The sequence below is a fragment of the Miscanthus floridulus genome, chromosome 7 (genome assembly GCF_019320115.1).
Source record: "Miscanthus floridulus cultivar M001 chromosome 7, ASM1932011v1, whole genome shotgun sequence".
Lineage (NCBI taxonomy): Eukaryota > Viridiplantae > Streptophyta > Magnoliopsida > Poales > Poaceae > Miscanthus > Miscanthus floridulus.
The window spans coordinates 109,632,790-109,644,864 of record NC_089586.1 but is presented as its reverse complement, the minus strand read 5'-3'; positions in this window follow the sequence as shown (position 1 = coordinate 109,644,864).

Here is a 12,075-nt window from a genome sequence, read left to right as displayed (position 1 = left end):
AGTACACCCACTATCAAGAACCCAATGCCTTCCTCCGGCTTTGTAATTAACCTACAAAAGAAAATCAATTCCTTTTAGGTACCCAAACTTACTTGGGTCCTTGAATGTTAGTCACTAAGATCTTTGGTACCCAAATGGCTTTCTTCTTTGAGCCCATCCATGGTTTACCAATAAACTTAGCCTTCACACTATTTGTACCCTTAGTAAGCATATAGCATGAATCAAGCTTAAGGGAGGATACATTAGTATTTTTGCTCTTGTTTTTGCACTCTTGCTCTTTATAACTAACTTGCTTACAACTAGTGCAAAACCGACCATTGTTCTTCATAAAACTAGTCTTGTGAGGAGCAAAGGCCGCCTTGCCTTTCTTGAGGGTATAGTCCAATCCATCTTTGTAGAGAGAAGCTCTTTGGCTACCCAAGCACATAAGCAAGCGGTCCTCACCTCCATAGGCCTTAGCCAAAGTGTGAGTGAGCTTGTTGACCTTCTTCTTGAGATTCTCATTCTCAACCATTAATGAGGCATCACAAATGAAACCATCACTACTAGATGAGGTAGAAGTGGAAGTGCTACAAGAAGGGTTAGTAGGAGCAACAATGATAGGCATGGATAGCGATTCATCAATTATATTATAAGTTAAACCTACATTGTAAGTTTAACATGCTTCTTTTTATTTTGCTCATCAAGCAAAAAGGAATGAGCCTTTTCAAGCTTTTTATGAGCTTTGCCAAGCTTCTTATTGTCTTCCTCTAACCTCTCATGAGATGCATTGAGCTCATTAAAGGCTTGCTTAAGGTCTTTTAGTTCCTTACGTAAGCTTTTGCATCCCTTTCTCTTGATATCAAAGTGTTCTCTAGCATCCTCTAGCATGTCAAATAATTCATCTTTAGTGGATTCATCATTATCACTATCACTATCATTTTTATTTTCATGTTCATTTTCATCATCATGTTCTTCATCACTTTCATCATCACAAGATTGTACCTTAGTGGCCTTAGCCATGAAGCATGATGAAGATTCAAAGAGAGAATGCTTCTCATTGATAACAATGCTTGCAAGAACCTTCTTTTTGGTGGTCCTGTTATCATCACTATCATCATCATCATCACTTGAGGAAGCATCACTATCCCAAGTGACTATATATGAACCACCCTTTTTCTTGAATGCCATCTTGTCCTTCTTCTCTTTCTTTTCCTTCTTGTCCTTCTTCTTGTTCTTCTTGTTGTCATCATCATTGTCGCTATTGTATGGGCATTGAGCAATAAGATGATCTTTGCTTCCACATTTGAAGCACCTTCTTGACTCTTCTTTGTTCTTGGATGAAGACTCCTTTCTTCTAGCATGGTAGCCTTTCTTCACCATGAACTTGCCAAATCTCTTCACAAAGAGGGCCATCTTCTCATCATCATCATCATCCCAAGATTCATCTTCTTCACTTGATGTTTCTTGCTTAGCTTTACCCTTGGATGATGTGGCCTTGAATGCCACACTCTTCTTCTTCTCATCCTTCTTCTCATCTTTATTTTCCTTCTTTTCTTCCTTCTCATCTTCATCTCTATATGTATCATCGGTCATGATGTCTCCCAACACTTGGTTTGGTGTTATGGTGTCCAAACCACTCCTTACTAGAATAGTGACCAATGTGTCAAATCTTGAAGGTAAGCATCTCAAGAACTTGTGGGAGAAGTCCTTGTCCTTCACCTCTTCTCCAAGTGCTTTGAGATCATTGATAAGCACTAGAAGCCTATGAAAAATCTCCAGCATACTCTCATCCTCCTTCATCTTGAAGCTTACAAACTTCTCTTTGAGGATATATGCCTTAGCACCCTTCATGGCTTGAGTGCCCTCAAATGATTCTTCTAACTTCTTCCAAGCTTCATGTGCCATCTTAATATTCTTAATTTGCTCAAATGTTCTTTCATCAATTGCATCATGAATAGCGCTTAGAGCAATGTCATTATTTTGGAGAAGCACTTCTTCGGCCGTGGTGGAATTCTCCGGATCTTCAATCTCAATTTTGGTTTCTACCACCTTCCACACCTTCCTATTGATTGACTTAATGTGTGTGGTCATCTTTGACTTCCAATAAGGATAATTTGTGCCATCAAATTAGGGTGGTTTCTTGGTGTTGTTGATTTGAGCCATTTTTACACTGAAGGTTGTTAAGTCTCAAATCACAGTGACCTCGGCTCTGATACCAATTGAAAGGTCCTAATGGCTAGAGGGGGTGAATAGCCTAATAAAATTTCTACAACAACACTTAACAAAATGGTTAGACAATTATGAGGTGAAGCAAGTGTTGCATTAGCCTACTCAAAATATAAGCCACCTACCACAATTCTAATTTAGATAATGTCTATTCACACAATAGCTATGACACTACTCTATGTTAGTGTGCTCTCAAAGGCTAACTAAAGAGCCACACCAACCAAGCAAGCAAGCTCTCACAACTAGCTACACTAAAGAGCTTGACAACTAGTTTGCGGTAATGTAAAGAGAGTGATCAAGAAGGTTATACCGTTGTGTAGATGAAGGAACCAATCAATCACAAGGATGAATAACAATGAAGACCAATCACCTCAGAATCAATGATTAACACAATGATTTTTACCGAGGTTCACTTGCTTGCCGGCAAGCTAGTCCTCGTGGCGATTCACTCACTTGGAGGTTCATGCGCTAATTGGCTTCACACGCCAAACCCTCAATAGGGTGCCGCACAACCAACACAAGATGAGGATCACATAAGCCACGAGCAATCCACTAGAGTACCTTTTGGCTCTCTATCGGGAAAAGGTCAAAAACCCCTCATAATCCCCACGATCGGAGCTAGGGACAATTACCAACCTCCGCTCGACGATCCTCGCTGCTCCAAGCCATCTAGGTGGTGGCAACCACCAAGAGTAACAAGCGAAATCTGCAGCGAAACACGAACACCAAGTGCCTCTAGATGCAATCACTCAAGCAATGCACTTAGATTCACTCCCAATCTCACAAAGATGATGAATCAATGATGGAGATGAGTGGGAGGGCTTTGGCCAAGCTCACAAGGTTGCTATGTCAATGAAAATGGCCAAAGGTGTGAGCTTCAATCGGCCATGGGGCTTAAATAGAAGCCCCCATGAAATAGAGTTGTACCCCTTCACTGGGCACAACACGGGCTGACCGGACACTCTGGTCATGTTGACCGGACGCTGGACCTCAGCGTCTGGTCACCCGACGACAGCCACATGTCCCAAACTCAATGATCACTTGAGTTGACCGGACGCTATGCTATAACTGATCGAACGCTGAGCCACCAGCATCCGGTCATTTCCAGTAAGGTTCTAGAAACACATTTTGCCCACCGGACGCGTCCGGTCAAGCACGGCCGGACCCTTCCATCGTCCGATCAGAGACCCTAGCCTCTATGCGCTGCCCAACAATAGGACCGGACACACCTCGCCAACATCCGATCGCTGAGCGACCCAGCGTCCGGTCGTTTGACCGACGCCAACATCTTCGCTGTAACAATTGATCGGACACGCCGGTCTGCCTAAGACCAGCGTTCGGTCACCTTGTGACCAGCGAGACTAACTCCTTTTCACTTCTAACTTCTTCACCCTTGCTCAGATGTGCCAACCACCAAGTGTATCACCTTATGCACATGTGTTAGCATATTTTCACAAACATTTTCAAGGGTGTTAGCATTCCACTAGATCCTAAATGCATATGCAATGAGTTAGAGCATCTAGTGGCACTTTGATAACCGCATTCCGATACGAGTTTCACCCCTCTTAATAGTATGGCTATCAAACCTAAATGTGATTACACTCTCTAAGTGTCTTGATCACCAAAACAAAATAGCTCCTATGGTTTATACCTTAGCCTTGAGCTTTTTGTTTTTCTCTTTCTTCTTTCCAAGTCTAAGCACTTGATCATCACCATGGTATCATCATCATCATGCTATGATCTTCATTTGCTTCATTACGTAGAATGTGCTACCTATCTCATGATCACTTGATAAACTAGGTTAGCACTTAGGGTTTCATCAATTCACCAAAACCAAACTAGAGCTTTCACCTACTGTGAGGTTGAGATAGCGGACTAGAGGGGGGTGAATAGTCCTTTCTAAAATTTATCACGTCGGCTAACCGAAACAAGTGCGGAATTAAAACTATCGGTCTAGCCAAGACTACACCCCTTTATTTATGTTCTCTAGCACCTTCCAAAGATACTAATTAAGCAACAAAGGTGCCGGGCTAGCTAGAGCTCACCTAACTAATTCTAGGAGCAAGGTCATACAAACCTATGCCACTAGTACTTCAAACAATGAGGGAGCTCCTACACAAGCTAGTAAGCAAAAGCACAAAGCCACCTAAGCTCACTAGCAATGCTCAATAACAAGGCAACCAATGCCAAATTAGAGAGCGCAATTACTTAGCTACACAAACTAAGTAATATGACTAACAAGGTTACACAAACTAAATTAGCCACGCAAGGGAGCTACTTCTATGCTACACAAGCAAGAAGGTAACTAGTAAGCTACACAAGCTAACTAATTACAAGAGCAACTACACAAGCACAATGTATATGAAATATAAATACATGCTTGTGAAAGGGGATTGCAAACCAACGGGAAGAACAAGGTTGATATGGTGATTTTTCTCCCGAGGTTCACGTGCTTGCCAACACGCTAGTCCCCGTTGTGTCGACCGCTCACTTGGTGGTTTGGCGGCTAATTGGCATCACCCGCCAAGCCCACACGTCGGGCGCCACAAGAACCTACCCTAAAAGTGAGGGTAGCTCAATGACACGCTCAACTAGAGTTGCTCTTCGCGGCTCCCACGGGGCGAGCACAATGCCCCTCACAAAGTTCTTCTCTGGAGCACCACACAAGCATCTTGCGGGCTTCGACAGAGACCACCACCAAGCCATCTAGGAGGTGGCAACCTCCAAGAATAACAATCACCACTGGCTTGCAACTCGATCACCTAGTGTCACTCGATGCAACCTCACGATGCAATCACACTAGAATCGCTCTCTCATACAATCGGATGATCACTATCAAGCATATGTGAGATGGAGGGCTCCCAAGCACTACTACACAAGCCACCAAGGCTCTAGTGTGCTCAGCTACCGGCCCAAGGCCAGGGCCCCTTCTATTTATAGCCCCACGGGCTAAAATAGCCGTTATAGCCGTTACCCCTTCACTGGGCGTTTTTCGGGTTAACCGGACGCGCCGGTCATATCGACCGGACGCGCCGGTCATATCGACCGGATGTAGGACCTCAGCATCCGATCAATGGATGCTCACCACATGTCGCCTCTGTTCAACCTCAGTCACTTGATCTTAATGGTCAAGTGATGACCGGACATAGCTGCTCAAATTGACCGGACGCAGCAACCCCAGCGTTTGGTCATTTCCAGTAAGGTACCAGTTGCGACCGGACATGTCCGGTCGGTCACGATTGGACATAGCATCAGCGTTTGGTCCTTCTCCAACTTCTCTGTGTTGCCTACGTCACCGTACATCAGCCTGACCGGACGCACCCTGCCAGCGTTTGGTCACTTTCAGCGCTAGCGTCTGGTCGAAGACCGATGCCTATGCGCTCTTTGCTGCCACTGACCGGATGTAGGACCCCAGCATCCGGTCACCACATGACCAGTGTCCAGTCCACTCTGTGAGACCTTGTCTTTTCTATATAGGGTGCCGGTGGCACCGTCGGACTGTCCGCACTCCGGTGAAGTTCGAACCCTTGCCTCCGTTCCTTCGCTGAGTTGATCCACATCAACTCCAACTTCATCTCCTTTGAAAATGTGCCAACACCACCAAGTGTACACCACCATGTGTATGTGTGTTAGCATTTTCACAAACCTTTTCCAAAGGATTAGCCACTCAACTTGCCACGCCACTCAATCCTAGCAATGATGCAAAGTTAGATCACTCGAGTGGCACTTAGATGGCCGATATGCAAACAAGTTTGCCCCTCTTGATAGTATGGCCATCTATCCTAAATTCGATCATCAACTTCTCTACACACCTATGACCGGTGAAATAAAATGCCCTAGGTTATACTTTTGCCTTACGCATTCCATTCCATCTCCTCCAATATCGATGCAACACATGCACCAACACAATCAACAATGATATGATCCACTTCATATCATCACATGATCATATTGGTTCATCGATCTTGACTTCACTTGCTTTTCACTGTTGCCTTCGTCCATCGACGCCAAGTCTTGCTTAAGCTTCACCGCCACGCGGTCCATCGCTCCAAAGCCTCCAACTTACCCTTCACGCTTGCAACCGGTCCATCAAGCAAAGTCTTGTCTTAATCTTCTCCACCTTGGTCACATGACTCAATGTCATGTCTCATTTGCAATGAGCTCCTTTATCATCACATGTGTGAGCTTTGCAACATCTCTAAGCTATTTTCACCTTCATGGCATATGTTGCTCACACACATGTACCTGTGGACTAATCACCTGTGTATCTCACATAAACATAATTAGTCCACCTAGGCTGTCACTCAATTACCAAAACCACACAAGGACCTTTCACCTACCGAGGTGACCACCGTCAGCAGATTTCTCTCGGTCCTCCAGCGCTTCGACGGCATATACCACCTGCGCTCTTCCCCTCCTCCTTCTTCAGTGTCAATTTTGTTGATTTGTCTATGGATTTTGCTTGCAATGCTAAGAAATTAGGGTTCTTGGTTTGACATGCTAAGATCTGTGCGATGCTATACCTGATTTGCCTGTTCCTAGCTCAGATCTGTATATGATACTTTGTATTGGGTGTATACCTCATGTTTTGTGTAGATCTTGTACATGTTGATGCCTATTTTGTTGTACACACTGAGCAAAGTGCCTAGAGGTCAGTGATGTTGATTGTGTAATAGTATACGCTAGAGAAGCACCCTTTGGTGTGGCAGCCGTGTCTTTCATAGTTCATTTTGTCTGATTTGTTTGCTTGCTAAGCAGTACACACCCATATTGCATGCTCCCTTTCTAATGTTGCCCTCCATCCTATTGGTAGACATAGCCTTTGAAGCTAGGCACAGGGTTGTCGTTGCTGTGGTTGTTGCAGTGGCTGCTTGGTTTTTCATGTGGTTTAGGAGGAGAGTTGAAGATTCACGCTCAGTCACCTATGGTCCCATGGCTGAGAGGGACAAATAGAGGATGAACAGCCTTAGATACATTTATGAATATGATGATGTGCACTGTGTCAACCTTCTTAGAATGAAGAGGGCCCCTTTTTCAACTTTGTGACCTTTTCCGTAGTAGAGAGCTTGTCACTGACAGCATACATGCATCTGTTGAAGAAAAAGTAGCCATGTTCTTGCATGTTGTTGGTCACAATGAGAGGTTTAGGGTGGTTGACCTCACCTTCAGGAGGTCCATAGAGACAATTAGTAGATTCTTCTAGAATGTGTTATATGCGGTAGGAGAGCTGAGGAATAAATTAATTGTCCCTCCTGCTACCAATGTCCATCCTAGGATCCTTGGGAGCAGAAGGTGGTACCCCTATTTCAAGGTTGGTATCCATAACTTGTCATACATAGGTCTCATTCATTATCAGTTTAGTGTCAATGTTCACTTGCACTTATGTTTTGTTGATTTAGGACTGTATAGGAGTAATTGATGGTACTCATGTCTTAGCTAGAGTGCATGTGAAGATGCAAGCTGCCTTTAGAGGCAGGAAGCACACCATCACACAAAATATGTTGGCAATCGTGGACTTTGACCTTAGATTCACCTATGTGCTTGTTGGCTGGGAGGGATCTGCACATGATGCTCTTATCTTATCTGATGCTCTTGAAAGAGCTGAAGGCCTTAGAGTGCCACCAGGTATCATCCAAACCACAAAAAACCATTGACACTTTGCTTAATCCTAAATAAAACTACTAAAACATATCCCTATCTGCTAATTTCTAGGCAAATTCTATCTTGCCGATGCTGGCTATGCAGTGAGGCCTGGTTTGTTGCCACCATTTTGTGCCACAAGGTACCATTTAAGGGACTTTGGTTCAAACCGACCTCAAAATCAAAGAGAGCTTTTTAATCTAAGGCATTCGTCTCTTAGAGTAACAGTTGAGAGGGCTTTTGGGACTCTAAAGAATAGATTCATGATATTAGACAACAAGCCTTTCCATCTATACAAGATCCAAGTGAAGCTTGTTCTTGCCTATTGTATTCTTCACAATTGGACCCTCAGGCATGGGCAGGACAAGCATGTGCCTGTTAAATTCACATGGACTCCTAACATCAATGACAATGCCTCACAACCAGATCATGTCCTAGACAATGGTACCTAGGCATAAAAGAGGGAGGCATAGGCTGCACAGATGTGGCAAAACAGGGGGAATTCTAGGGTGTAGTGGCATGGTGTGTGTACTGTTTAGATGAAACTTGTATTTTAATTGAGACCTATGGCACTTCACAATGATGTACTACCTATTCTTTTTCTGCCTATTTGATCTATTGAACTTGTATTTCATATCATGCAATTTGTTTTCCTTACATACTGGTTTGTTCAATGTTATGCTAGTTGTGGATAGGAAATGAACAATATGCTTGACCAGGTTGTTAACATTGGTGGTGAGGATAGTGTTGTGGAACAGGGTAGGGTAGTTACTGCTGATGATGGCAATCTAGTAGCCCCTCGGCCCAATGGCCCTATGCACTGGACTCCTGTCCAGCCTAGGTTCATGATAAGGAGGTTCCATGATTTGGTGGGGCAGGGGGTCAAAACTGACAAAGGGTTCAAGAAGGTACATGTTAGGTAGGTTGCACTCATGGTCTCTGAGTTTGCTAGGGTCAATGTGAGCACCTAGCAGATTTACAATCACCTGAGAAAGTAGAGGCAAAGGTGGGTTAAGATTGTTAGGCTCAAGGATTTGAGTGGTGCTTTGTGGGATGAGGACCACCATATGATAGTACTTGATGACGAACACCTGCTTGGCCACACCAAAGTTAGAAACTGTTTGGATAACACCTCAGCTATCCCTTTTCTTTTGCTCCCCTATGTCTAATAGTTATATCTGTTTCACTAACTAGGACCATCCTGTTGATATTAAGTTCTTGAACACACTAATAGAGAACTATGTTCAGATGGAGGCCATCTTTGGTGGTAACCAGGCCATAAGCAGGTATGCAATGGGCTCAAATGAGCCTCTGGGTACTCCAAGTGGCATTGGCCAAGGTGATATTGATGCCGTTGAGGACATCACTGACTTAGGTGGTACAAATGCTGATTCTAGAAAGGAAACTCCTTCTAGTATGGAAGGCTCTAAGGGTTCTGATGCCAAGGGCCAAGAGGAAAGAGGTGGCAAGAGAAGGAAGGTTGCCTAAGAGGAAATAGACCTCATCAATGGAATGATCAAGGCTGTGGAGTCTGTAGGAGACGCTCTCAAGACTCCACAGCACAATGAGGTGCATCAGGACCTTTTATGATTGTGTTATGGACTGCCCTGGGTACTCACAGGAGGCACTCATGTTTGGCCTGGTTTACTTGCTGAAGAACAAGGCTAAGGGACTTTGCTTTGTTCAGATGACAACAGCTCATAGGATCCTGTGGCTTAGGACCTACCTAAGCACAATCTACTTTGCTTAGGTGCATATGAGTTGGCCTCTCCACTTTTGCATATAGCCATGCTAACTGTCTTATGCTGTAGGAAGTATTTTGATGTGTAGCACTGACCTCATCTGATGCTACAAAGAACCATTTGCCACCCGACCAAGGCTACACCTAGTTTTGTATAGCATAGGAGCCATGGTGATGGATGTGAGGCTGTGTTGATCTGTGTGGTGTAGACATTAACAACGGGTGATGGATTGTCACTTAGTTGATCTGAGCCCTAAAATACCTTGGATTGTCACTTAGTTGATCTGAGCCCTAAAATACCTTGGATTATCACTTAGTTGATCTGAGACATTTCAGATGTTGTTATTGTTCTTGTTATTCTTATTGTTGGAGTTCCTATTTGGTCGATGATGCAAACTATAGCAATCTAAGGTGGCTGTGGGTATTCTTCATGTTGCTGCTTTATTGTCTTCTTGTGTTTTCTCATGTCTGTCATCAAACCGTGGGATACATCTATTCCCTAGCAACTATTGTAGGCATGCCTATCAGATGGTTGGAATGGACGTGTCCCATGCTTCCATGACAACCATGAACTTGCCTCAACAATTTGTGTTCTTATTTGTCATCTGGGATGATTTCAGTTAGCTTGCAAGATGATCATAAGTTAGTTTGCAGTTAGCTGAGGCCTGCATTTTTTTGTGCCTATGATGTCCACCATTTTTTTACTGAGGCTGATACAATTGAGAGATCCTTTTCATGCCTATGAATATAACAGTGCCAGTTTGAGTAATGGATTATGCACACTGATGACCTTGGACTTGTGAGGTACTGGAGCATTGTTTCTTCTATCTTCTACTTATGCTTCTCATGGCTGTCATCAAACCATGTGAGACATCCATGCCCAAGCATCAGCTAGGCGGTTGTGATGATCTGATGGCTGGGTTGGATGTCTCTCATGGTTTCATGCCTGCCATGATTTTGATTTTCTACTATCTGTTTGAGGTTTGTTGCTGTCTATGTTTCTTAAGCTCCAAGTTCAAGGTCAAATGAAAAGGCAATTAAATCTGAGGCAAATCGATTGAACTAATCCTTATCTTATCAACATTTATACTTGCTTTTATGTGTTTTTAAGGGACACATGGCTTGGTATGTTGTGTACCGTGGCAAGGCTCCTGGGGTATATGCAACCTGGGCTAGATGCAATGTCTAGGTAACTGGTTTTAAAACAACAGCTACAAGAGCTTCCCTACCAAAGAAGAGGCAGGAGCATCATACTTGGAGTTTATGTGTTGTGAAGATGACAAAGTTTTTGTTAAGCCTCCACCAAAGGTGGTCAGGAACACACTAGTGTTATTTGTTGTGGTTGTGGTGCAGTCCTTTTTCTTGTTAGTGCTCCTGTGGTTCGTTCTTACTCGTTGCTACAACTGCCTGTGATGCTCAAAATGTGTCAGTGCAAACTTGTAATGACAATGACCTTATGAGGTACTGTGACCCTAATGGTGTTAACTATTATATGCCAGGACTGTTGTATGGTTCCAATTTGTCATTAGATGCTCCAAAGTCATTGTCGACGAAAAGACACAATGAACTGAGGCAAACAAATCCTCTGTCTTGCTTGTTTTCCTGAGAAGTGTGGTAACCTCATCAAAATCATACCTTGGTGTCCTGACATGTTGCCGTGCGGCAACCAAACAGAGTTAGGGGCACAACTTCATACTACTTAACGCTCCATGCTGACAACCAAACGAGAAGGAAGTCATCCAGGACGTAAGCCTCAAGTGCAACCAAACACAGGAGGGTGAACGGTGTCAGCTGGGCTATCCTGAGCCTATATGGGGCCTTCATCTCGAATGACCGAGCTCAGAGCAACCAATCACGCTCTAAATGGGCCGTATGATAAGCCACCCAAGGCCCGCATTCGGTCCAGTTTAACTACAGTAGCCTCGCCAGCCCAAATAAGATTGGCTTCTCGGTAGTGGACCGGGCACCCATCGCTATATCGCCGTCGTGATTTCGTTACAGGTGTAGCCGGAGCAGGCTGCATGGTCGTCTCTGCAGCGACAGGTGTCACCAGCCGGCCGTCACGGGCACCCCCTTCTCTCTGAACACCGCCCGCTCGTTCTCATGACAAATTCGTTTCAGGCGAGTAATCCAAGCGAGTCCTGTTATCGGGGTGTTTGGATACTTCGACTTCTATAGCATCCCGCTTCATCACGATCACAACGACTTCTGTAGTATTATGAGAAGATAGATACTACAGGCTCAACCCAAATAGCTGCTTGTTCTGTTGGTGAATCATTTTTTAGAGTTCTCTGATGGTGAATCATCTGTCTCCTTTTCCAAATTTTTACATGTTTCGTGATCATACTTGCATTGGCATGATTTGGTTTCTCATATGATGTGCAGTGTTTCATTGTTCTTCAATCTCTATCTATGCCGAACACTGCAATCCTGACCTGATACGATGGAATCATTTGACGGATCAATCTGACTCTATGCAGAAGCTC